Source organism: Passer domesticus, chromosome 6, assembly GCF_036417665.1.
Source record: "Passer domesticus isolate bPasDom1 chromosome 6, bPasDom1.hap1, whole genome shotgun sequence".
NCBI classification, from domain to species: Eukaryota; Metazoa; Chordata; class Aves; order Passeriformes; family Passeridae; genus Passer; species Passer domesticus.
The window spans coordinates 8100402-8126416 of record NC_087479.1 but is presented as its reverse complement, the minus strand read 5'-3'; the positions used below and the strand labels follow the sequence as shown (position 1 = coordinate 8126416).

The 26015-nt window shown below is 43.6% G+C and overlaps 1 long non-coding RNA gene across 4 annotated transcripts in view; it reads right to left on the bottom strand.

Annotated features, from left to right (window-relative positions):
• LOC135302551 (uncharacterized) overlaps window positions 1-26015 on the bottom strand; it is a 139529-nt gene that overhangs the window by 47632 nt on the left and 65882 nt on the right. Inside the window, exon 4 of one of the 4 annotated variants that reach the window (XR_010364148.1) lies at window positions 17148-18338. The exons of the other annotated variants lie outside the window; for them this stretch is intronic. This is a non-coding gene — a long non-coding RNA (uncharacterized LOC135302551). Of the gene's footprint in view, window positions 1-17147; window positions 18339-26015 lie in introns of those variants that run through there. 4 annotated transcript variants of the gene reach the window in all.

Genomic DNA, 26015 nt, shown 5'->3' with positions numbered 1-26015 from the left:
CACCAAGACAAAGTCATCTGTCCTTGCTTTCCCAAAAGCAGCATGATCAAAGCTGATTATGGGATTTCAAGTCCTGAATGTTTCTTTGTATTGCCCAAGCAGAGAGGGAAAATGCTGGATGATACCAAAAGGACAAAAGGAAGATCCTGAGATATTACAAAGCAGGGAGCAGGATTTAATGTCTTTAACGAGCATCAGTGCCTCCATCCCACCCGTGTGATGACGTGAGACACAGTCCACCAGGGTTATGATTGGCTGTGCAGTTTGAGGTAATGCACTGATATAACACTAAACAACAACATATGCACGGCATTTGTAATGAGATTGGACTTTTAACCTTCTGAAACAGTGGGAAATAACAGGGCTTTTAAAAATACCAGCTCTGAGGTAAGGAGAGGGTCAGCCCAACACAATTTATAAATATAAAACCAGTTGCATAGCTGAGTTTCACTTTAAAACATAAATTATTTGAAAGACTAAGAGGAAGCCAGAGGAGGAGTGAGAAAAAGAAAGCTGGCAAAGAGGAAAGAACCAGAGACAACAGAAGAGATGGCACAGGAGTAGGGTAGAGCCTCTCACAGCCTACCCCAGCAGCACCTCTGGAGCTCCACCTCACACAGCAGTTACTCACTGTCCATTGTTCTGAGCAGCAAACTCTGAACACCAAAGTCTGAGGGGTGACTCGTCCTCACTGACTGAAATGAAACCAAATGTTTGTTCCTCTGTAAGTCCCTAGCTGCAAACACCATGTGCTGACAGCTCCATCTGGATTGATGGACCAGATGAGGCTGTACCAGACACTCTGAAGCTTTAACTGCAACTAGAGTGGATCCAACAGATTGCCGTGAACTTAATAAATTGGGTGAACTTGAAGACTATCATAGAATCAGAGAATATGCTGAGCTGGAAGGAACCCACAAGGATCACGGAGCCCACCTCCTGGGCCTGCGCAGGACAGTCAAAGATTCTCACCATGTGCCTGAGAGCATGAGAGGTTCAAACAGGGCCAAAGCCAAAAAGGTCTAAAGCAAGGGACTAGTGCTGGGCACAAATATTCAAGATTGTCAGATTCTGGCAGCATTTTTGGTAGAAATATTGGACTAGACAGAACCACACTAAATTCACATCTCTGCAATCTTAGCCAATGACACAGAATCTTCTATTCCAGGGCAACATTTCCTTCACACATTATCCACCATTACAGGTCACTCAGTATCATTACGCAGTTCCCTACTGAGTGAACTTCACTGTAGCTACAACTCTGACCTGCCTCAAGAAGAGCAGAAGAGATCAGTGGCATACCAAAGCAGTCATGGGAATTTTATACATCAAGGAACCCAAGAAATAATCTGCCTTGAAAACAATAAACTCCAAGTCTCTTCTCTCAGAAATGGAAGGGAGCTTAGGGGAGGCCAGTTTTGCCATTCCTGTGGTAATAGCCTGGAACCCATCACGTGTCCTAGATGTCAGTCTTGCCACATCAAACAAATTTTCATCTTGGTGCCATCTCAGCTGGTGGTGCCATCTCAGCTCTTGGTGCCATCTCAGCTGGTGGTGCCATCTCAGCTCTTGGTGCCATCTCAGCCAGCATTTTCGGATATGTATCCCAAAACCTTCTCCATTAGGATTCATTCAGGAGTCTACTCCATTTAGGCCTTCCTCTTTCTTTGGTCTGATTTTTAAGAGTACCTTTTTGCTTTCAAATCACAGCATCTGCACCAGCCCTCAAGAAATTACTTCAAAAAGGCCTTCAGCTCTCCACCAAGAAATTACTTCAAAAAGGCCTTCAGCTCTCCACCAAGAAATTACTCTCAGCACTGCCACGGCACTCGGGAAGTGGCACCTCCTATTCACCAGGCTGCTCACAGCACTGGAATTAGCCCAGGACTGTAGTCCCTCATCAAACAAAATGACTCAAGGAGAATTTGGCAGGAGAAAGAACAGCAAAATCAGACCTGAGTCAAATGCAGCTCTCCAAGAAATTCCTTTTCACTTGTGAGCAAGGCGCAGACTGGAGCAGCCTTCCTGTGACTTACCCCCACCCTCCTGCAAGGCAGCTTAGAAAGGAGCCTGTCACCCAGGGATGTTTTTAGACAATACTTCATGTCCTCTTTTACTGTCTTCTTTTTAAGCCACTTCCAAACTCAGTTCCCTTTGCTCCATACTCAGATCAGACTAATAAGAACACCACCTCAGGGAAAAGACTTGTACACAGACAGACTTCCTCTTCAGAGGATCAAACAGACCAGACTGTTCCTTTTCAAGTTTTATTAATCCTGGTTCATAATTTCCACCACATCATTAGTCATTTCCTATTATTGAATAGCTGGTAGCAGCATCATCGCTCAGTAAATAGCAAGATAACCATGCCACCTGCAATTTCTTGGCTGATACCTACCCACAACCACATCTGGGTGAAAGACGGTGAGGTAAAATTAAAAGCCAAACCCTGTAGACTTTTTTTTGATCTGTGGCTCATTTCTTTTATTCACATCATCTGCTCAGCTGGCTACATAAGTTGCTGCAGACCTTGTTTAAAAACAGCTCCAGAAGATTAACACTGAAACCACCAGTTTGGAAATGCAGTGATTTTCACTGGAATTCTGTGAAAAGTGCTGAGGTGCTGAGGCACTCAGGGTCTTTGGAGAGCTTGCTGATTACCAGGGTTTATTATTTGTTTGGTTTTCTAAGCTTTTCTTAATTTGTCAATATACTTTGGGTGATTTTGATAGCAAAATGGGCGGAGAATTCAAGTGCCTTGAAGCAATCTGTTTTCTATTCAAGTTTCCTTGCCCCTTCCCTAATAAAGCTTATTTTTCTTAATAATATCCTCCTTTCTGCCATCTGGTTCAAGCAACTAATTGGGAGAGAGTAACCTGGTCTTTTCAGTATGGTAGTTATACACTTAAATTTCTGGAAGGTCCTTTTGGACATTCTTCATTTTTCCCATGCTGAAAGGTTCTCCACACACAAGTTCTGCGTTGGGTGGATCACTTTGTTCTGTGTCAGGAGTGTGTAGCTGTGGTGGCCCAGAGGCAGCTGTCAGATGACCAGAAAGGGCTCTTCTCCTCCCAGGCAGCAGCACATCTCCCCTCTCCTTCTTCCCATTACCTCAGGATATTTTCCAGCCTGTGCTTTCCCCAGGTGCTCTGCGGGACAGCCTCGCAGCGGCTCCAAGCCAAGTTCACAGAAGACAATGAGTCTTTCCACCATCTCCAGGGGCAGGGAATGGAGCTCCCAGTTCCCAGGCTTGTGAAAGGATTTCCTCCCTTTCACTTGTCCCCATGAATGCAGCCTGGTACTCAGAGCACAGCCACTGCAGTGTGACTCCAGCAGCCAGGAATGACTTTGGGTTTATGGCTGGGGTTTCTGCCACAGCCTTCCTGCATGGCCTCAGCCAAGAAGTCACTGGTTCTTAGACTTTCTCAGGGCCTGTTGCAATTCATCCCTGCTGTTTCCAGCACAAATATTGGTCATTAGAGGTCAGCTGAGTCCAGGTGAAAAGAGATAATTAAATACCTAATGACTAATGCATTTAACAGCCTTTTGGGGAGTACACAGCTGCATTTATCAGGGTGTGACATGTCAGGACAGCAGTGTCAGGCCTGCAGACTCCGTGTCCCATTACTCTGGCACTTCCAGGTGGAGTTTGACAAATCTCAGGAGCAGGATTATGCAATTTGGCTGCAAAAGACTGTGGTGACACACAGGAGACACCCTCACTGAATGAGTCTCTCCTGGCACCCCTTGGCAGCTTGTGGGTCCCTGACTGTGACCTGCTGTCACTTGGTGTTTCAGTCTTGCCTACAAGAGGTAGCAGGAGCTGGCAATGCCTGTTTGCACTCACTCTGTCTGCCTGCAGCATGAGAGAACTAGATTTCATAGTCCCAGAGGCCCAGCTCACCAGGTGTGTGTTACTTTATACATATATGGTTTTATCTCTTTTATTTTCCAAAATAAAAACATATGCTGTTAATACAGACACATTTATACAGAATCATAGAATGCTTTGGGCTGGAAAGTACATCAAAGGGCATCCAGTTCCACCACCTGCCACAGGCAGGGACACCTTCCACCATCCCAGGCTGCTCCAAGCCCTGTCCAGCCTGGCCTTGGACACTTCCAGGGATCCAGGGGCAGCCACAGCTGCTCTGGGCACCCTGGGCCAGGGCCTGCCTACCCTCACAGCCAAGAATTTCTTCCTGACATCGGATCTAAACCCCTGTTTTTCAGTTTAAAATAATTGCCTCTTGTCCTGTCACTATTATATATTGGACATTGCCTATATAAAAGTCCCTCTCCCTCATTTTTGGTTTTTTTTGGGTTTTTTTACTGTAACATACATATTATATAAGACACACTTATATTGTAAAAAAGCCCTAAAAACTAACTTCCCACAAGTGTATTTCAAATCCCCAGTCTGTTTGTGTGAACAGTCCCTAACCACCTGTTCTGTTTTATAGTGAAATACACAAAGCATGGGAATTGCTTAGGTTGTGTATTTACTTATATGCCCATAATACAATCATCTGGTCAAACTCTCATAATCTCCTTTCTCCCTGACCCATCACCCTAATTCCACATTAATTTTTATGGCTCTGTCTCCTTTGTGGTATAAGAAGGAATTATTCCCCTCTTGAGCAGGGAAAGGAGAGGACGACATCACTACAGGTCAAAAATATTGCACGTCTAGAGCATGATATTGCAAAGTACTTGGCATTTTACAAAATTTCCCATGTACACACAGTGGAATATTAAGCTCACCTGCAATCAGATGAAGCTCAGTACCCAGAAAAAGAAAAACATAAGGACAATAAAAGCATCTCACTTCGTACAAGACCACTGTGGCAGCATGAAAGGCACAGCTCAGTGTCTAAATCCCAGGATCACCTTTTTTTTTCCTGCTCCTCCGTGTCTCACTCAAACTCCCACATCTTCCCTCCGTTTGGACAGTACATTCCTTCCCCCAGGTTACTCCTCCTCTCAGCTCTCCTGGCTTCTCAGAGCTGGGGAAGCAGAATTAGGGTGAGGTGGCCTCAGTTCACCTTCACCTCATCTAACTCCTCAGATGTCATCACAGACTCCTCACTGTCACACAGGCAAGAGACTCAACTCCCTACTCCCTTCCCCGTGAACATGAGCTGATCCTCCTTCCTTCCAGGGCTGAAAAGTCCTAATTAGTGTTCCAAAATACCTCAGACTACAACAGCCCAAATGGCTTGTCTTCTTAATAGTAATGAAATCCTGGAACCACTAACTTGATAATAATTGCTATATGGGTATAATAAATGGCTTTTGCCACCTCAAAATGAATTTTCATTAACTGGGGCTTTTGTTCTCACAATCACCAAGTTATTTGTTTGCCCTCCTGGTTAAATTCCTGCAGTAATGATGAGGGAAGCGTGTAATGGGGAATGATGGACATCTTTATAAACAAAATGGTTGCATGAGACATAAATCAGAGAAATGGGATCTGGTACAGTAACATCTCAAAAGCTCAGCTAAGACAGGCAAAAGCCTTGATATTCTGTACAGATGACAGAGTCTTTATCTTCAGATCCTATAATCCTAAGAGTTGGCCAAAAGGAGAAATCATTTCCATTCACATGTAACAAACAAGAAATGAGGGCAGTGAGAGACTGATAAAAACCAAGGACTCTGAAGGAGGACTGGAAACTGAGCTAGGTTTCCTGAGATCCAGATCGGGGCCTGAACTACAAGACCTCCCCTATTTTTTTTCCAATCCCCGAGGCAACCTCTGCCTTTGTCAGGCTCCCAGACACAAAGCTGCTCTGTAACTCCTCTATTACACTGAGCACTGATGAACTCCTGTGCACAGCACCAGGATCCAAGGGCTTGGCTCCTACCATGGTCATTTTGCCTTTTTCAGGATCAAACTCTGACATCCCCATCCCCACAGCTCAGCATTTCACATTCCCTTGCAGATATTAACAACATGTCTGAACTCCAGGAGAGATCAGGCTCTGTAAAATGAACAGGGGGAAGGGAAAGGTTTATAATGGAGCATAATTATTTAGCAGTGCATTGAAGAGCTGCCTGGCATGGCCTGTCCTCGCAGACAGCACTTCCTCCTCTAATAGCTATCCTGATAGCTGGAGCTGTCTTGGCTTTTATCAGCCAGGCAGCCTCACACTCTGCTCAGACCCAAATGATCAAGTGGCCTTCACAGCTGCCACCACTTCCTATTAAAAGACTACAAGGGGCCTGTGAGATTAAGGAAGGATAAAAACAAGTACTTATCATTTGGGAAGCAACATCACTGGTTATCTAAAGCAACGTAATTATATCGCGAGCTTTATCTGTGAGTGGCTTTTTCCTTCCAGGAGGTAGGGAATAGAAAAACTTTTCACTTCATAATGAATCCTATTGAAACTCCATTTTGCCCTTGGCAAAAGGCCATTATCCAGCAGAAACATGTAATCATCCTAAAAATGCATAATGGCATGGAAAACGGACAAGTAGTTTCTTGAAATATTGTTTGTAAAAGGCCTAATTTATAATAGGGATTGTTTGTGTTAGGGCCTTTTGGCATGTATGGTTAACAAGAACTTGCTGTTCTGCTGCCAGTTCATTTAATCAAGAGGGCCTTGTGTCAGCCCCCTCGATATGGCCGAGGAAACAATGGGAGCTTTTTCCCTGAAACTGCCCCATCGTGACAGAGAGAGCGCCCGGCTATTTAATCTGGAGTTGTTGTTCCCCTTGATAGACACCACTGCTGTCAATGCACCCCATCCAAACATTCACACAGTCAGATCCATTGCACTGTTGTGCCCATTGAAAAAAAATATTAGGAATGATCTGGCAGCACCACTAATTGAGGGCAATCATGGAACTGTGGCTCCTTTGTACAGATGCAATTGTAGGAACAGCGCCTTCCCTGCAGAAATGTAGCAGCTCACACTCAGCCAGGAATGGGACCTCCTGGTCTGGCACTCGTGGGTGCTCAAAGCTGGGTCATGTGCAGGATTGTGTGTTTTTTCCCAAAAGGAAATGAGAAAGGCTGTGGTCAATATTCTTCACCCCTCTGTGGTGTTGGAGTATGCTTTGATCACATTTTGTATCTACAAAAAGGGGGTAGAAATGTCCCCATTTCACCTGGCTATGTTTTTGTCACACATATTAACAAATATGTAATTGCTATCAAGCATCCTGGTCCATGGTGCACAGAAAGGTCTCTCTGATGTATGACCTTTGCAGATGCACAAGACATGTTCGTAACTCACCCAAGCATCTCTCTTCTGCTAGGAGATGCTTGTGTTCAAGTTCTGCAAACTGTTTATGGCAGATCCAGCACTTGACACAGACACTGGGACATGGGAGCCTTATTCCAGAGCAGAACTAAAGCTGTACACAGCAGGCTGAAATGTTCCTGCCTCAAGCTTCACGTGTAGTCGTTCACACTAAAAGCAAACCCCACAAGTTAGAGGAATCTCAACATCTGTTTTGTACCAGTTGTGTCCAGTACCCAAAGGGGCTCCAAGAGAGTTGGAGAGAGACTTTGGACAATGGCATGGAGTGGCAGGAAAGAAGGGAATAGTTTCACACTGCCAGAGGATGGGGTTAGATGGGATATTGGGAAGAAATTCTTCTCTGTGAGCGTGATAAGGCCCTGGCACAGGGTGCCCAGAGAAGCTGTGGCTGCCCCATTCTGGAAGTATCCAGGGCCAGCTTGGAGGGGGCTTGGAGCACCCTGGGATAGTGGAAGGTGTCCCTGCCCATGGCAGGGAAGTTGGAATGAGATGGGCTTTAAGGTCCTTTCCAACCCAAACCATTCTGGGATTCCACATTAAATTATCCACATGGTGGGGGTGGATGGCTGCTCCTGGCATGACGTGGTGCTCTTGGGCTGAGGCCTCAGAGCAGGGTGAGTCCCAGCACTGGGTGACACAAGGCCACCCACCCAGTGAAGAAATGCTGAATATCCAGGCTGCTGCTGTCAGGAATTCCCTTGAAGGCAGAGTAGCACCACAGCCTTGTTCCTGTCTGCTGCTCAGCACTTCTGATCAGAGCAACACACAGATCCAGGGGCTGCCTGGATGTGGGAAAACAGGGTACAGATCCAGGGGCTGCTTGGATGTGGGAAAACAGGGTACAGATCCAGGGAGCATCACCACAGTGAGGGAAAGATGTGCTGGGCATGAAGTGACAAGGTTATTTGACAGCAGAGTGCAAGCAGATATGGCCTACACAGGATTGCCAAGAAGCCCAATGTGGAGGAAAAATGAGGAATCCTGGATTTCAAGATTCATAGTGCCAAGATCTAGACCTGAAAAGTTGCATCTTGTCACACAAACCAGCTGCTTGCTGGCAGTTGTACCCCAAAGTCTTAGGCACAGATGAGATCTATTGTGCCTGGCACTGCGAATACATTTATTTTAAGACAGTTCTTGCTACTGAGAGCTTAGAATAGACACAGAATGGTATTTTTAACAAAAGCACAATAATTGCTACAACTAAAATGAAAACAAAGCTATAATTTGGGCAGCTTGACAGTGTGAAGGCCTCGTGTAAAGAAACACAACTCAAAGGATTTTTCACTTTTGAGGCAATCTACTGAATCCATGGGTATCTCCCTAACATATAGGAAAAAAAAGAACCCTTCTTTATTTGCTCCAAAGCTGTGTTTGTACAGCAAATGCTGAAGAAAGACCTTCTTCCTTCCATAACCAAATAAAATGATCCCTTTGGTTATTTATAGTCCTCACAGCCCAAAGACATCACTTGGCTCCCTACCACAAGCCCAGCCATGTGTTACTATATTAAAAAATGTGAAAATGTAATTATGGGGTACTCAAGCCAGTGTCTGCAGACAAAACCTGCCAGGAGGAAGAGACAGGAAACGTGTGCCCTTCGGAGCTGCACTCGGCTTTTCCGCCTCAGAACTCCACCAGGGCTCACAGAGGAGGGCTGGGGGCTGGCTCTGCAGCACAGCAAAGTCACATCTGCCTCTCAGCAGAAACCAGCTTGCTGTAAACTGCAAGTGCAATCCTCACCAAAAAAAAAAAAAAAAAGAAAAAAAAAAGAAAAAAAAATCAAATTCCCTCCCTGCCAATTCCAAGAGCCGCATCATTTACGCTTGGTCACACTGCGAGCCACCCTGTCTGCCCACAGAGGGGAAGAGGGAGTGGGGTAGGATGCAGCAGGACTTACCTCCCCTGCACAAGCCTCTTGCATCTGTCTGGGAGCTTGGCCCTCTGTGGTGAAGCCATTTCTTACGTGTTCAAATGAAGAGCAGAGCACAGAGACCAAGTTATTGCCCCCTCACTCTCTTCCAGGTAAAGGGCTGGTGCTCCTGGGACAAAATATTGATCTTGATGTCATTTCTCAGCTCTTGTGCATCTTCCCAATTCACAGTCTCTTCTGTCCAGCTGCTCATTACTGTCCCTTTGCATGGCAGGACAGCAGAAGGAAAACCTGTCACCCTTTGTAATTTAATCCAGCTGGTCCCCACAGGGCTGCAATCTCCATAGGCTCTGCTCTTCTCCTGAGCCAGGCACTGTACCCAGGCACAAATCCTGGCCAGGGTGATTTCACAAGGATTCACAGCTCTAGGAACTGGAGATCCTCATTCTCCTGTCACCTGTTTAAGCATCTCCACACGACTGTGCAGGGGGAGCAGCTGGGAGGTGCTCTGGAGAAGGTAAAGCTCCCACCTGATGTGCCCAGTAAGCCTTTCCACAAGTGGACACCTTTGACTTTAATAAGTGACTCCAGGTTCACACTGGTCAGGATGGAATCAGAGTGGAGAGAAGCTGAGACAAATCCAGGCACAGCACCACTTTCTCCGAGACCCCAGGACACCCACACAAGTAGCTAGTGAGGAGTGAAGGAATGAAGAAAGAAAAAGCACTTTTCCTCAGGGCACATGAGCTGTGACAGGAAACTTTAGAGAAACTTTGGGGGAGGGATAAGTCATTTGGATGATGAATCGCCCACTGGCCTTCCACAGTAATTTCCAATCAAATTGTCTTTAGGAGGCTTCCCTGGGAGCAGGGCATAAAAACCTCTTCTAATACACACAGTCTCAGGGTGAAGAAGCCAGGTGTATAACCTCAGAGTATGTATGTGTATATGTGTATGTGTGTATATATGTGTATATATATATATATGTAAATGTATATATGTGTGTGTGTATATATATAGGTAAATGTATATATGTATATGTATATATATCCTGTGTCAACAAAGAGCTCACAGCCAGCTGTTCACCTGCTCCTTCCTTCCAATATCAGTCTCTTGTTTTTAGCCAAACCACAGATCACTTTCTCATTACTGAGCATTCACTGACAAAAGGGTGTTTACTCACCATCAGAGAGAAATGCAAGAGATAAAAACATGCAAGAAATACAAAATGCAAGAGATACGAGCAGTTCTCCTCACCCACTGCCAAGGCAGACAGAGAGGGGCTGGGAAGGCAAAGTTTTGCCCATTTTCAGCAAAACAGCCCAGCTTTCCATACTGCCCAGCCAAAGCCGAGCACTCCTCTGCAGTGCTCACTTTTAAACCTCCTGCCAGGCTCATTCGCTTTGGGGGTTTGCAATAATCTGCAAGTTTCCACAATTTTGCACAGTCTGATGCTGTGATTAATAAGATTACAAGCTTGCCGGTGGAAGATGAAGCCCCAGGATGTTCCCGTAGCCTCACACCACTCGCATCCAAACTGCCTTGCCGATTCAGGCTGATGGCTTTAGGCTCTCTCAGACCCTGCTACTCTTCCACGTATCCCGTTCGACGGTGCCTCTTTTCTGTAGCATTTCCCCCAAATTCCCTGCTCTGGCCAGAGCCGATGGGACCTCTCCAACGCAGTATCGGCAGTGCCACCTTCTGGCCTGCGACACGAATCCCAGCCACCAGCCAGGTCCTGCTGCAGACAGGCTGGACAACCCCCCCGGCCCCTCTGGGGGTGCAGCTCGCATGGCCACGACCCAAATCCCACTGGAAGGTGATCCCCAAGGAACATCAACTGCGCTGATCCAGTTCGCTGGAGGGAAGAGCTGGGAGCACTCGGGTCCTTTCAGTGGGACATCAGTAACTTGTCCCTGCACCATCACCAAGTGCCACTCTTCCCTCCAGCTCCTTGTGGGCCAGCTTGGGAATCCTCACACTGTTTTCCCCCTGCAGGAAGATGAATAAGTAAAGGAGCGACTGCTGATTCCCTGCTCTATTTTCATAGAACTCCAGAGTGGTTTGAGTTGGAAAGGACCTTAAAGCACATCCAGTTCCAACATCTCCATGGGCAGGGACACCTCCCACTATCCCAGGCTGCTCCAAGCTCCGTCCATCCTGGCTTTGGACACTTCCAGGGATCCAGGGGCAGCCACAGCTTCTCTGGACAGCCTGTGCCAGGGGCTCACCACTCTCACAGAGAAGAATTTTTTTCCTAATACCTCATCTAAATCTCCCCTCTTTTTTTGGTTTAAAGCCACTCCCTCTTATTCTATCACTACATGTCCATATTAAAATCACTCTCTGTCTCCTTTCCATTTTTTGACCTGGTGTCCCAGGATCTTGAAATTGCCTGCTTCTCTTACTCCAAGTATCTGTGTGCAAAGACAGTCCAATATCAGTTCCCTGGGTACTGAAAGGAGCAGCCACTCTGCAAACAGCAGCAGCTCTACATTCATTTTCAGTGCTCAGGGCTCTCACCAGGCTGGCAGATGCTCCACAGCTACTTTGCACCTTCTGCCCACTGACAGGTGCATTTCCACCCAGGAGAACCTCAGATCCATACCCTGAAGTGCAGCACCATCAGCCATGGGAGGGTGAAAACCTATTTTCAGGAGCATGTCTGTAAAGTTGTTCTCTGGACTTCAGTATTTATTCTCTACATTATTTACAGCCATACTAAAAAATGAAGTGCTTCACAGAGCTTCTCTGTGGGTTTTGGCCACATGGAATAAATGGGATTTCCTGATGCTTGTATCACACTGGCAGCATTTCAGCAATTCCAGTGCATCTCTCTAAAGGAGCACTTTATGCTCATTTATTACAGGCCCCATTACACTGCTGGCAGTGACTAAAGGGGCCTTGGCAGAAATGTCATTTATGCCCACCTTATGTCCTTTTTACAGCATCCTGGTCTGGTATAAAAGAGGGACAGTGTATTGCATAGCTCCCGCTTGCCTCCTGGAAGCCAGAAGTTTTCTACTCACTTTGGCTTTGGTGAGATGGGAAGACAATTCCAAGAAAGAGCCAAGCCTCCTCTAATATTTATTATTCCCCTTCTTGCATCTATCAAACCCTTTATAAAGTTATATTAGAAAAACAGAGAAAAACAATAGAACAAAAGCGGGACTTGTGCTGGAAAGGATGGAGTTCACTCTCTGTGTGGGGGATATGTAGCTACAGCACCTGGAAGAGGCCTGGGGGATGGTGCTGGGAATGCCTGCCTGGAAAAGGCCTGTTTGAAGATGATGCACTTCCCTTTGTTCTGGAGTCTGCAAAACTCCTGTTGTGACTCAGACCCAAGGGGTATTCCTGAAGGAATAACATTCTTTCTGGTGCTGCTGCAAGGAGGCCACAGAACCACCATGTGACCTTGGGAATTTTATCCCTGCCCTCTAAACCAGACAGGAATTCTTCTTTCCTCTCCGTTTGATTCTTCAGCCCAGAAGTTCTCCAAGGCAAGGGCTACCTCCTACACACATGGACCATGCCTGGCACAGTGGACTCTGATCTTCACAGAACCACTGAATCACAGAATTCCCTGAGCTGGAAGGGACCCACTGAGTCCAGCTCCTGGCCCTGCACAGACACCCAACAATCCCACCCTGGGCATCCCTGGCAGTGCTGTCCAAGCGCTCCTGGAGCTCTGGCAGCCTCGGGACCGTGCCCATTCGCTGGGGAGCCCGGGCAGTGCCAGCACCCTCTGGAGGAAGGACCTTTCCCTGATATCTAATATTTCTAATATCTTGGCTGGCTACTGCTGTAGCACATTTGGATGAGGAGAGTTTACACATGTGGGAAGTCCCTTCTTGAAGAAGTCTCCCAGCTTAGCCTGGGAACTGCAATTGAGAGATGTTATCATAACAAAACACAGCCTTTATCTCCCAGTGGGAAACCTTCCAAATTCCATTTTTTTTAAACCTTAACCACCCCTTTGTAAAATACATATATTTAAAAAATTAAGAACTTCCCAACTGAATTCACATTTTTAAATATGATTTTAAAATTCATGTACAATTTTTGTGACAAATGGGCAGAATTCCAATCAAGCTATCACCACTGCAATTAAAATGATTTTTCCATCTGAATATATCTCTGACATGGAAAGAAATTACACTATCACTGTATAAAGCTGTTTTGATAGATCAGTTCTCTCATTGAGCATATTTTATACTCATCAAAACCATTTATACATCCTCACATAACAGAGCTATTCTAGGAATTTCAAATCTGAATAATAATATTAGTCATTCTTGAAAGAACAAACACATGCAGTATCCTCAATAATGCAACATACAAATCCCAAGGAAGAACCTGATTCCTTTCTTTTTTTGCCTGCTCTTGTGCACATCTCCGGATGCCTGCATGGATCAAGCATCCAAAGATTCCACTAAACCCAACTGAAGAGCAAAAGGAAGCAGTTTGAGGCTATTTTTAAACATGCACAACATGCAAAAAATCCAAACTCCTTAACATACGCTCCTGAGAGCTTTTGTAAAATCCAGCTTAAGGGAATTAGGCACTCGGATCTAATTGAATTTCGGTGTGATATGGACACCTAAGTCCTTGAAGCTCATTTGGAAACTCATCTTATCCAATACAGGGTTCATTTTCCAGCTGAGAAATACCTTAGTAATGGTACACTTAACACTCAACAGCCATTTGACCTATTTTACTAATGTGTTTGGGAAGGAGGTTAATTAACAGTGGATAGCCATATCCTTAAGCTTAATTTTTCCAACAACCCTGCTCATAAAAGGAAAAACTGAGTACATATTAAAGGAAGCAAGCAATTAAGTTGCACAAATAGTGAGCTCATTGAACTGCAGCTGACTTCTATCATGTCAAAGAACAACTAAACACAGAAGCAATGAAAAGATTGTTGCCACGACCGCCAGTGAGAAGTGCCTGGCAATAAAGATGAATAACTTCCTACTTGAACATTACTGATTAAAGCTCTTAGGAACCAAAAGGTTAGACATAGGCATATCTGGAGCAAAATATTTTAATGCATGTTTGGCAGATTCTGTAACATATTTACAGTGGATTTAAAGCAAAGATTTATACAACTCCAGTAAACTCAGCATTAAGCAGCCTTTAAAATCACAGCAGTTCCAAACATCACAAGTACAGGCGTAACCGGTTCATTTTGATGCCTCAGAGAAGGAGCTACCCCTGCTGTTTCCCAAGGACAGAGGTGGAGAAATGCAGTATTCACAGGCCTGAGCACACTGTGGGAGGGAACTGGGCCTAGTGGGATGAATCACAGAATCCAGAATGGATAAGGTGGGAAAGGACCACTGAAGGTCACTGAGTCCAACCTCTCTGCTCAAGCAGCGTCCCCTCGTGCGTGTCACTCAGGATTGTGTCCAGGTGGGATTGGAATGTCTCCCATGGAGAAGGCTCCACTGCATCTCTGGGCCTGTTCCAGCATTCAGTCACCTCAATGGTGTAGAGAAAACATCAGGCCAGCACTGGATGGACCATTTCCACCCAGCTCCATGGCAGAACTTTTTGTCATCTGTAAAATGTAGCTCTTAACTGAGGAAAATCCTGTTCCACAATAGATACAAACACATATAAATACAGCTGACCTCATCTCACTTTTCTATACTAACAAGATCAGCAAGCTGGGAGCAAAATTCCCCAGAGCACTGTTTCAAAAGACTTTTTTCCCCCTATTTCTTGCTATGCTTTCCTAGAGTGTTTCCCCAGAAAGAAATGCTGGTTGCTTGAAAAGGAATTTTGGTTTTCATGGTTTTAATGCAGATATTCCCTGATGGAAATGCTTAGCTGTGTGTTTCTGTCTCACCTGGACCACCAAGGCTATAATAGCCAAAATTCAGTGCCCTACAACATCCACTGGGATAGATGCTCCATTAGTACAGCAACAAATCTCCCATCTTGGTAATTTCTAAATGAAAAAATACAGATCAGCCAGTTCAGGAGAGTACTATTTAGGAAGAGAATGTGTGTGTGTGTGTCCCAGAGGAGTTCTTCCAGGACACATCCATGAGTCAGGAGCTGTGCAGCATGGATGTGTTCCTCCTCCTCCTCCACAACACAACTTGCAGCAATGGTTTTTTTTATTTCCAGTCCATTGAAGTTTTCACATGGAAGTGCAGGCCATATACTAGCAATTCTGAACTTAATGACAACTGTGCTTTTCCTGGTGACATCCCATGGAATTCTATAGAGGCAAACTGTGGCAACCTCTTTTTCCTGCATCCTGAGACTCTCTGCACCACAGAGAAAGCCACTGGCCCAAACAGATGTGCACAGACAAGAGAGACATCAAACAAAACTGTCGGGCTCCAGTGGTGGAATGAGGGCAATGAACTATGCAGAAATGCAGAGAAAAGAACTGGAAAGGCAGTTTGGCTGGGAACTGACAGTGAGAACATTCAGGCAGAAGACTCAGGAAAATTTATTCAGATAAGTTCTGATTATTTTCTGTCTGTGACTAAATATGAGGCACCTGCAAATGCAATAGAGCAAAAATCTACAAAGCAGAAAAGCTGCTTCATCCAGAGCCCAGGGACGAGTGGCTTTGTCTAGCAAAGACATTTCATTTTAGATAGAGAATGTATGTGCAGTTCCCTGACAAATGACCCTAAATATGATCATTACACTCTTAGTTCTCACTGTAAAATAGTTCTGTGCATTTATGACATCAATTTAGAAATCACATTTTTGAACACTGGATCCAAAATCCAGACAGAAATCTGTGGGCTCAAACAACAATTAGCCCATTGGCTTTTAAGTGCTTGACCTTTATTTGTCTCACACACATCCTCCTCAGGCATCTTCTCCTGACTTAGGGAGATTTTGGTTCAAATACCTTCTTGTTCCCAACCACTGAATGCTGATGGAAACAAGACTTGCTATAACAGCTCTTTTTAATCAGACTTGGAAATAAGTAACTTGGAAAAAGACCTCCTTTTCCGCCTACTTTCTCTTCTGACTTGTGTCTTTTGGCCCTTGAAATTTTTCTGAATCCACTTCCCCTGCAGTGAATCACATGAGGAAGTAAAAATCTTAATTGTAACACGAAAATTAAACAGCAAGACATGACTTCATTGAAGTGAACATAAAAGGGCAAGGGATTGCTGGATGAGGTGAAAATCCTCATCTTAATTCACAGGACTTCTTGGGATTGATACAATACAAGCATATGAGAGCAGAAGGAAGTGGGGGTTTTAAAATGGTTTTATTTTAGTGCCTTTCCTCTATCCACTTCAACTGCAGCCCTGAGCTTTGGGAACACACTCACAGCAAGTCACTAACACAAAGCACAGGAATTAAACATCACGTTGATCCAGAACAGGCAGGACTTGCAAGCCCAAAGTGCTCACTTACCTGTAGGAAGGTAACAACAAGCATTTAAGTGGCCAGGGAGTGTCTCATTAGCATGAAGGTGATAGTGAGCCTTGGAACATGAAAGAGAAGAAAGATAAAAGGACAGTAGTGGGAAATACAGGAACTCTAATTACAGCAGCAGCAGGAAAAAGAAACCCAAGTGGTTTGCAGTGGCTGTGTAACTCACAGATGAGCACGTGCTCCGTGTTCCATCTCTGTCCAATGCCAACAGTGGATTAGAGTCCTGGACTGCCGGCCCTGGCTCAAACTATAGGTTCCCCTGTCTCTAATTTCAGAAATACACAATATTGGCCAACATCTTAAAAAACACAGCCCCTGACTGTCCCTTCTATCCCTATGATCTATGAATTCTCTCTACATTTATGGGGACAAAGCAGATTTCAGCACTTAAGCCTTTTTCTGATAAGATTTATTTGCAGTCTCCCCTCACCAAATACATTAAACTGGGGTTTTTTTAAAAAAAAAGTTCCTTTAAAAATTTACATCTACATTCGCTGGCCAGTGACAATTTTGTGCAAAATGAATACTGGCATAAGGCATTTCCTATCTATGGATGTTTAAAAAGGTAAATAGCAGTGCCATTTTGAACAGCATTTGTATTTTCTCTCTCATAAACAGTTTGGCCTAAAAATTTCAAATTTTCCTTATATTTGTGGGAGTTTTCTCAGTATATTTAAGCTAATTTTAAATTCTATTCCTATTTGTCAATACATTAAAGTGTATTTGCTATGCAACATTTGGCTTTGTTCTTGCCAGACAACAGGAGCAAACTGATTCCCTGGAATATACCCACAGTGACAAGAAGAGCTGGGAGGAAACAAAAGGCATTCCTGCACATCACTTCCACAGGGATATGCCCAGTTCTTCTGATAAAAATAATGACATCTCAGACCTATGGAGATTTTTCAGTTTTTGTGTCGTAAGTGCACGACTCACCACTTTTCTGCAGATTTTTTAAAAGTCAGACTGACAGAGAAGGCAGGAAAGCCAATAAGGGTAAATGAAACATACTTCTAAAGGAGGTTTTCATGCTCCTTAAATCAAGGCTCTCAAATCTGCTTCCACAGTGAGCTTTTCATATCTTACTAGTTTGGCAATGTTGCAAAATCTCCTTGAAAGAGATAAAACCTCAAGAGAGAACCACAAAAATTGACAATAAGAGAAATGAAAGGAAATCCACCACGTACTACCTTGACCAATTATGTTGACATGAGCAGCATGCAGGAGATCCTGCCTGAGGATGGGAGCTCTGCAAAGTCAGACAAGGACAGATCACAGCCACTTTCCATTCAGCAACAGGTTATTGATTGTGCTGAACTTGCAGCTAAAGCTCCCAGCCAAGGATTAGGGGTTTAGGGCTAAGGTGAAAACCATTTTATCCATCACAACACAACAGCAATTCCCTGAAAGGAAGAAAGGTGAAGAGAGGTCCCTTAGGTTTCAGTGTGGAGCTGATGACAAAGCCTCTCCAAAGGTCATAGGAGTGGCCCTGCTACTCTTGTGGTTACCCTTAGGAGGTTTTAATCAATGGCATCTGCAGAAGTAACACAAGTAAGTGAAAATTATTTTATTGATGAAAAGACTAATTCCATGCTAGGATAACATGGCACAACTGGGCTCCCAGAAAAGGCTTCTATGAGAATAGGAAGGAATTTTGCAGAGCCAGAAGATCTTCCGCTGTCATTTTGCCTAAAATAAAACTTCAGTTTACAGATTTGGATTTCTGGTGGAGATCTAAACTTGTTCTTGCTGTTCTTCATGTATCAATCCTCCTACCACGGAAAAGAAAAGAGTGAACCAATGCAGCTTAGCTTATGGGAAGAAAATCACACCCTCCTGAAAGCTGGGTCTGATTTTTGCACTGAAAAACTTGGTGGAAAATTTCTGCTTGCGGAGCAAGCCCATCATCCAGCTAATTCAGGTAGGATCTGTAACAGAAGATGCAATCTTTTAAAAAATGGAATTTAAGCTATTTTAAATAATCATCCACCACCTCAGCATTCCTGGCAAACAAAGACCATCAATACCACCTTCCTCACCAACTCTCTCTTGGAGAAGGAGGAGCAGAGACTTCATGTGCTGATGCTTCTCACCTCCAAGAAAACAGCATGGAAAGAATCTGCTTGTCACACTAGGAATTGAGGAGGGGGGTTAAGAGCCAAATTCATGTCATTACTGAAAAGAAACTCTTTTTGGTATAGGCATTACTCCTGGCTCATTATGAGGAACTGTGAACTCAGTTTGACCACTGTGTTGGCGGGAGTTTCTGCAGGAGTGGGGGAAATTGAAGGGGGAAAAGGATATTAAATATACAGGATTATGATAATAAACAATAAGGTTATTTTAATGCTACTCAAGCATGCTTTTTCAAGCAATTTTAAAATTCATATGAAAAATACATGCACATAAGGAATTTAGGGTTAGATTTCTTCCTTCCCCACCCCCCGCCTGCAGCTACTCCGTTTCTCCTGGCTTGCCCTGTTTGCTGAGCCACGTAAGTTGTGAGCAGTTTATCTTCAGAGCTGTTTTGCTGGTTTGTTTGTGTTTAGCTGGAGTTCTGATCCTTTCTGGTTAGCGTCTTTCACTGGTAATTACAGGCAGTGTACCGTGAAAAGGTTAGTTTGGTCAGTGGAGCAGAGGGCTGGGCGGGGGGAGAGGGTTAGGAGAGTTTATCAAATGATCAGAGATGCCTTGTTGGCGCTCATCCTTTGTAAACAATAAGAAATGTCAGCGTGGCTGGTTGCTGTCACTGCTGACAGTATAAAGAGCAGAGAGTGTAGCATTCTTTTGGAAAGCTGGTTTACTGGGAGAGGAAACAAGGCTATGGGATGAAGGCACTTGGTGGATATCCGAGTACCTTGGGAAAAGAGAGGAGTTTGGGCTTCTCACTCAGCAACCTAATGAAAACTAGACAAATAGTCCTGCATTTAATATATAGTTTCCACCAATTCATGCTCCTTTTGTTAGGAACAATTCCAGTCTGTATTGGAAAGAGACAGTTAAATATAAAGAAATCATTTCACATTGACAAGCAAGTTTCAGATTAAGAAGCCAGAGGAAGTTTATGAAAGAAAATAGAGCTGCATTCGGATAGGTAAATTTCCATTCCCTGACCTCACATTCCTTCAACTTTGCAACAAAAAGGGGGAAAAAAATCTGATGCCTGAACAAATAGTCAAATGGTAACCGGGAAACCTAAATAAGCATCTGTGTTATGAAATGCTGGGATACAAACAGCCACAAGTAAAGCAGAAACTTTGAAAAGTCTGTGAAAGAACTTCAGCAGAAATAGGAGCAACATGGAACAGTTTACAAACACAAAGCTATACCTGCAGGCAAACATTTATCTAAAGGAACAGAATGTTCTGCTATTTAGAATCTCACAGGAGAATGTGTCCTGTAAAAACACAGATACTTTTCCAAGATTTAACTGGATCAGTTAACCCAGCCCACCGCATTATGCAGCATTTCTAATATGTGGCCGATGTTCCTAAACTAAAATAAAACCCGGTGTAAAATAAAGGCAGATTTCCTCCAAGAAAACAAATCACACGTGTTGAATTGTAATAAACAACATACTGTCAAAACAGTGTTATTTAAAACAACTGACAGCACTCCATATTCACTGCTGCCTTGACACACAAAATGCTGAATGGATTTTGAGAGTTATCAGTCTATCAGTCACCCTGGGAGATTTATTGCACTGGAGTCAAATAAAACTCACAGAGCTGTTTAACTCTTGATCTTCTAGACTCCACAGAAGGAAAAGGAGAGTGAAATTAGTCTGGGAAAACAGGTAGGCTCTCTGAAGCAGAACTTCAGGTGGTGTTAACTGACACAATTTCCTTGCACTCCACTCCTAAACCCACAGAGAGAGTCCACATCCATCCCTAGTCCATAGAGATGGCACTGCCACATGCACGTCTCTAAAACCACATGATAAATAAATTCATACACCCAAAATACAGGCATTTAGAGACACAGAGGTGGCAAAGTTCTTAAAATTTAGTGTTTTTTCACTCCAGACTTGGGATACCTGGTGCCAGAGAGACCTTCCCCTGGCAATCACAGCCTTGGCAGGTACCCTAAACTGGGCATCAATATTGCTGTGTTTCATGTTTCCCATGTTCCACTGTGAAAATGCATTTCATGGTTTTCACTGTGAAATTCGTGTTTGGTAGCTGTAAGGGACTCTGGAACAGAGCCCCAGTAACCTGGAATTTCCCCTTATATTTAGATTCTGGGTCACATCAGTAAGAGTGGATTTAAACCCAGACACAGATGAGGCCTCTGAGCTTCCACCAACAGTGGTTTAGACCGCTGGAATCAGCAAGGATGTCATGAGCTTCACTGGGCACAAGATCAGGCCATACCTCTCATACCTAAAACTGCTTTATTTCCTGGGAAATCCTACAGTGAGAGCAGCAGGAGTTTCACCTAAAAACTTAATAACTGATTCTAGAGCTTTTATTCCTCAATGATAATCTCAAAACAAAGCGGGCATTATCAGTGACCTAGTCCTGCACAGGGGTAAGTGGACCTCTAAAATATTTATTTTCCCTTTTTTTCCCCTCCTTCTTTTTTAATTGCAAAGTAACAAAAGGGACTCGTGCTGTTTGGATCACTTTTCATGAAGTAAATCTACAGACCCAGTCTTCAAGAAACGATTGTTCTCAAACTGCTTTCTGAACTAACAAATAGTAAAAATAAAATAAAATAAAAAAGATTTGCCTGTCATGGGAGTTGGTCAATAAAATGCAACAGTGTTTATTACAACATTTAAAGTCTGTGATTAAGAACACCAAAAGGCCTAAACTAGAAAGGGTTTTAGCCTGTAATTTCCCTACAGTCCTGGCCTGTACTTCCTTATGAGTTAGCTCAGCAGGGCTTTTCTTCCATGTCCATCATCAGCTTGTAATTATTGCCATTCTCAAAGCTATGCCAGATGGGCTCTTTAGAAGCCGGCATGCAGCTTGTTTATGAGAGAGCGAGCTGTAATATTACTCTACACAGAGACCTATCTGGTCCTAGTCAAAGAGCCATCGTGTTCCCCCCTCCCAGCCCTCCTCACTCTCCCTGCTTCCCTGGGCAAGCCTCTGCCTTCCAGCTTGCTTCCCCCTCGGAATGGGCTCAGCACTGGGGATACTGGAACCCAGAACGTGGAGACTGAGCCCTGCCTCTCACTATTCACCCTCCCAAAAACGCGTGTCGAAACCCAGGCAAGACGCTGACTTTGGGGATGTTTTCCTCTTTCTCCCACTTCCTTCCTCCTCTCTGAACTTGTTTCTTCCCTGGCTGAGGTTTAGGGACGGGATCTCCCGTGCTAGGGAGAGGATAAACATTTGTGGAGAGGCTGAGGTTAAGCAGCGGTGCAGGGAGCGGCGAGAGGGAATAACCCAGAGTTCATCTCCTTAGAGGCGGTCAGCGTTGGATATCTGGGAAGGCCAAGACAGTGCTTCTATCAGTAGTTAATGAGGCAGGACTTGCAACAGATAGCCACTTTTAACTTACAAAAGCTTTTAGATGTCTCTGTTTACTTTGATCCATTTCAGTTCATTTGAGCCTTTTTTCTTTCCCTTTTTTTTTTAACCTTCCCCCTCCCCACAGCCACCACAGATAAACTGCCTTCCCCCTTCTCCCCCCACCTTAACTCAAACAATAGTATCATTTACCAACTTTTATACTTAACAAGTTTGAAGATCTTTAGTCAAGTTCTGCTACAATGGCATAAAGAAAAAACATGGCTCTTGAGAACACCATCATAAAGAGAGAGGGAGGGGAATCTGGCTGCAGAGACGTAATTAAAAAATCCGACTGCCGAAAGATAAATGAAAGGAAGGGGGGGTGGGAATAACAGGAAAGGCTGCATTTTCAGGAGAGATTTAAAGTTATTTGTTCCTGATTGGGGGAACTGCTCATTCTTTTATCCCTTGTTATTTTATCCATGTGATGCCAAAAGAACTTTCTTTGTTAAAATGTTCTCAGAACGGATAAAACTAATTTGCTGGAATGTGAAATAATCCAGAAAGTAAGAGGACTGTGCCTAATGTTCACAGACTGAGAATGGCAAATTAACCGGCCACAGTTTCCAGTCCCTGGGGCACAGGACTGGAATTTAAAGCTTCCGAAGAGAGCCCTGGTGCTAATGGATTTGCATGAAACTTGGCATGCTAATGGAGATTGTCTCTTGTAATGAGCTTTTAATTAGGTCTGCTTGGTGCTTGACCTTCTTGTAATATGGGGCCACTCCTCAGATGACAGCATTTCTAACCCACAGGTGTGGATAAACAGAGCCTGTAAACAGACACGACTTCCCCCACAGCATTCCCCAGATCTTCTCCCCCCAGCATTCCCAGAATCTTGCCACTTCTTTCCCTCAGATTGCTCACCTCTTCCTCAGTCACTATTCCTTCTCTCCTGAGAACATCCTGGCTTCCTTGATTATTATTTTGAAAGAGATTTTAAGTCAGTTGTTTTTGTTTTCTTGTCTGTTTCAAGATAATATTCCCACCCAACTGGAAAACAAAACAAAACCAGCCACAGGAAGCTGCTGTTGTAAGTACACATGGGCAGCCACAGCATGGCACAAGGATGGCTCATGGATTCTAAGAGGTCTCTGGATTCCCACTGTCTTTCCAGAAAATAAATGTGGGGAAAAGACTTTTTTTTTTCTAAACAGGCAGCCAGAACAGCCATTTCTAGACAGACACATGAGCCAAATTACAGAGGCTGTACCACCCTTGAATAGCCCTGAACACAAGGATATATATTTTTGTGTTTTCATATTCCACCAGAAAGAGTTTCTTACCCCTCACTGTGTCTCTCTGAGTCACCACTCCTGCCTTTCATGCTCGCAGGGTGCCCTTCAGTCGCTGCCAAGATGTGGTAACATGCTGGAAGGCAGCGCCTTTTGGGAACTGTGTGAATCACTGCTCACAGCACCAAATTCTCACTGGGGAGGCTACCAGCAACCAGGCTTTCCCAAATGCTCCAGATCCTCTCTCTGAGAATTTTTTTCTTAAAACTCTGGGTGTGAGTCTGTACATCTGAATATGTAGCTAAAGAACAATGGATGGCAGTAAATAAATGCAAATCTTTTTTTCACAGCAGCCTCTGCCTGTTCCCCTGCTTAGGAATACAACCAGCAGGCAACCTCAGAGGATACATATTCATGGATTCATAGAGTGTGAGGCCAGAAGAAACCATTAGATCATCCAGTGTGATTTCCTATATATCACAGGTCATTAACTTTCACTGGGTTACCCCTGTGCTGAACCCAATAATTTGTGTTTGGCCGAGTGTCGCTCGTAGCTGACACGAACTTTTCACGCGGGCGGCCGGTCTTGATACAACGACATCAAAAGATGAAGAATCTACTGAGCCTTTTGCTACAATCCTTGGGTTCTTTAATTATTAAATACCCCTTTCATGAGAAAAGGTCTCATTTTCAGTTCAAATACATGTAGCTTCTGGATAGCAGGTTTCTCCAGTAAATTTCTCCAATGTCATTTCTCCAATAAATTAAAAAAGCACTGTAAGTATTTTATATATGTGAAGGTATTTGTACTCTGAGATAATTTACTGTCAGTCTTATTTTGACAAGATAATCTAATTGAAATTAGGATGCCCTTGCTGGGAAAGATTCAGAGCTACCTGCCTGCAGTGAAAGTGAAAAGGCTCTGAGGAACAAAATATGCCAAATTCCATAATGAAGAAAGATTATTAAAGATACCTACATTGGAGATATCTATCCCTGAGCTTTTCAGGAAAAACAATGAAATAGATAATTTGGGAAGCATATAGCCTGAGTCGGTTTTGGCCACTATGTCTGTAAGACTGATACACCTTAATTCTCTTCAGGTAGTATTTTGGGAGTTAGACAAGTAGCTAAGGTGTAGACAACTTGTGCTAACATCTTTATGTGACCCCATTGTCACTATTAACATCCTAGTAAAAATTGTGTCAATTCATACAAACTTGAAACTGAATGACAGCTTTTTTCCACTTCAACTTAGACACAAAGGCAGAAAAGCCCAAAGTGCATTCCTAAGTACTCTGGCTCTACCCAAAATAACTCTTAAAACCTTATTACTGCCACAATATCAACCTTCCCTTCTCATCCTTCTGTCTGGAGCAAAGGCTTCAGATGGAAAATCTGAAACTGAATATTATAATTTAATCAAAATGCAGGCACTCCTCTTGGCAAGTGCTTCAGATGAAGATAAAGGACAAGCATAAGACAAGTTTGTCCTTGTGGGATGAGTCATGGGAAGATCAGCTGTCAAGGCCTACAACTCATTTGGTTCTTCTTACAGATGTTTTTACAATTAAGAAAAGTGACTTGAGTGTCAAGTGGGAAAAAGAGTATTCCCCCAGGATTCATCCATTAACTCTGTCAGCAGTACCCCAAGCTTCCACATCAGAGCATGTTCCTTGCCCTGTTGACAATACAATAAAGAATGACTATTTACCATATGGTAATTATAGTTCAAGATGTGTTGTCCACATGGATTCTACTTTTGCTTCTCATGTATCCATAGGCAGTTGAGGTCTTTAGGATAGCAGTGCCTAAGGAAACATCTTTATGGCTGGATTTGTGTCTTCAGAAGAGCTACCATGACCACAAAATACTTGCTGAATGCTTAAAGGCTGTGAAAAGGTCAAAGAGAAAAATCCATACTTGAATCCTAGTGAGATATCCTTGTGGATAACTCCAGGTACTTTCAGTAAAGTGAATGAATGAGCAGATGAAAGACAGTATCTTGCCACCAGCTCTGTAATGAGGTATTAGGGAGGAGTGTTGAAAAGCCATGGAAAGTTGTTGAGATATTCAAAACCCAGGAGGGGATGGTAAATCTTCTTAATTTTTGTGGGTGAAAACATAGCAGGAATTTTTAAAAAGTCTCCTGATTGTAAATTCTCTCTCCTTTGGGTCTAAGTTATAGTAGAAACTACAGTGGTGAGCTCTGGGAGCAAGCAAAGGAGAGATTGTATCTAGCACATTTCTAAGAGTTTCCATCCAAGCCAGGAGCTGTTTTCTTCTTTTCCCAGTGATTATCAATACTAGATAAATCCCCCTGCACATCACAAGTGTTTTTTACAATGGATGTAAAATGTTCTTCTCAAGTCTGTTGCAGCTTGGATGCTTTGACAATGATATGAATGTGTCATGAATGTATTAAAATTGACAATTGGAATTTTCTCCCAGAATTTTTCTCCCCAGATGACCTAAGTCCTCCTGGTGAAACAAAAGCAATTCTCCTTCAAAGACTGACAGGTAACATCAACCCTAGAGATATATGGAAGCCAAAATCAATACTCTCAGTACTGGAAAAGTTTGATCTCCTATTTTCCAATCAGCCACAGGAACAGGATCTAAACTGCATAATCCAATTATTAATTAAAGTAATAATGTCTACTTTATATCTTATAATATCTTATACTATCTA